This window comes from Rattus norvegicus, chromosome 6 (genome assembly GCF_021556685.1).
Source record: "Rattus norvegicus strain SHRSP/BbbUtx chromosome 6, alternate assembly SHRSP_T2T, whole genome shotgun sequence".
NCBI classification, from domain to species: domain Eukaryota; kingdom Metazoa; phylum Chordata; class Mammalia; order Rodentia; family Muridae; genus Rattus; species Rattus norvegicus.
This window is the reverse complement of record NC_141539.1, coordinates 92,324,439-92,326,262: the sequence shown is the minus strand read 5'-3', so window position 1 is coordinate 92,326,262 and position 1,824 is coordinate 92,324,439. Positions and strand designations below refer to the sequence as shown.

Below are 1,824 nucleotides of genomic sequence, written 5' to 3'. Positions count from 1 at the left end.
TCAAACTTCTTTATCCTAAGCATATAATGAAACCAACTAACAATCCTTTAAATATGATTTACTTAAGGCTGGGGAATGACTTGATATATAAGAGAATTTGATCTGGCTACATGAGGATGTTGGTTCAAATTTTCAGCACTCACATGAATAACTATGTGGCCATGACCAAAGACAGAATATATCTTCTTTTGGTGTCTACATGCACATATACATACATAGATTTCTATCATATATATACATCTGCTATAAAATATGATTCAAAGATTTTCAGAATCTATTTTTTCTTTTATTTACTATGAAGATTTTTTTGATGCAATGATCCAGGTACTGCAACATCAGGGCAATTCATGAAATAGAAGGAGCAAGCCCTATTACATTTCCCAACTCCAAAGATCAATTTATTTAGTGTCCTCAGATAGAAGAAATATCAAATATGAAACAGAAAGCAAGATACTTCACACTTGATTTCAGCCAAAAGACCATGAATAGATCATTATTACATCTAATGTCATACAAACTATATTCTTATAGAATACTTACATGATTTAAAAATTTATAGGCTGAGGAAACTGCGTATCTGAAAGCCCGTTAGTCTGAAGTAAGCTCGGTGCCATTAGGACTTTAGAATACTATCCTCATCCACAGTGTGCTCATCAAATGAAAAGTAGTCAAGGGAAAGGCAATGGTGACCATAATGAGAACTTCAACAGCCATGGCTATGCTGCTGTCGAAATTTAGCTATGGTACTTGGGCATATCTCACTTCTCTGGTACCTACACTGCTGTGCCAATGACTAGACAATATCACATTTTGTTGAACAAGGCATTTGGCATAAGTTATGTAACTGAATAATTATAAGCAAAATAATGGCAGGAGTGAGTTCAAGCTTCTACATATACAAGGAGTTGATTGCACAGAAATACAGGATATAATTTTATGAGAACCCTTCACATGTGTCTAGTAGGTCTTTGGTTAAATACATTATTACCAACTGTAGGGGTCTATGCAAACACATGGATATCAGCGTATCAATCCATGTGAAACAAGAAGGAAGTCCACTTGAGCATATGCAGCTGATGTTGATTTAAACCTTCAGGGTCTTGACACCAGAAAGTTTATTTTATGCGTAATTAAATACAATACAATTTGGAAAAAAAATTTCCTGGTAATAATTAACTCAACCCTTTGTGTACAATAATCTCAAAATTTTATAAAGAACATGAAACATCTTTGAAAAAGATTGTTTCTATAGATTAAGATGGCTCTCTATATATGACATCTTAATAATCTGGGGGAGGCTGCTGTGAGATCTCAATGGTGACCAAAATATTAAGTATATTCATCCCGAGCCTTCTGATCTGAACTGGGCTATACATCTCTTCCTTTGAAGAGACAATTCTGTGGTGTTTAACATTTCTATTTTCCCTAGTGTTATCTGTGAAAACAAGAAATTCTATGCCTCTTTCTTCTTCCTCTTTTCTTTATTTTTTAAAGAGAAAAATGTGTCTGTAATAGGGGTCAGTGTTGAATGCATTGCCTTTGGGGCTAGTCTAATCAATATACTCAAGCATAAGGGAATTAAAACAATAGCTAACAAAAGACTAAAGAAGGGAAAGCCATGCTAACTCTGATGGCCATTCAAAGGTCACTTGAGAGATTTTTTTAAAAAAAAAAAACTCTCCCTTTACAAATCACTGTTATCTTCAATATAATGAGAAACATCTGACACTTCAAAGCAACACATGCCAGAAAATTGTTGACAACCAAGATTATACTTGTGAGATGAATAATCTATAGTAGATCTATTTTGGAAAAAAAGTGCTC

The 1,824-nt window shown here is 33.9% G+C and overlaps 1 non-coding gene across 1 annotated transcript; it reads right to left on the bottom strand.

Annotated features, from left to right (window-relative positions):
- Positions 1 to 305: 305 nt before the first annotated feature.
- LOC120093465 (U2 spliceosomal RNA) lies at positions 306 to 491 on the bottom strand. Its single transcript, XR_015623550.1, has one exon. It is a non-coding gene; the product is annotated as a U2 spliceosomal RNA (small nuclear RNA).
- Between the last annotated feature and the right edge of the window lie 1,333 nt (positions 492 to 1,824).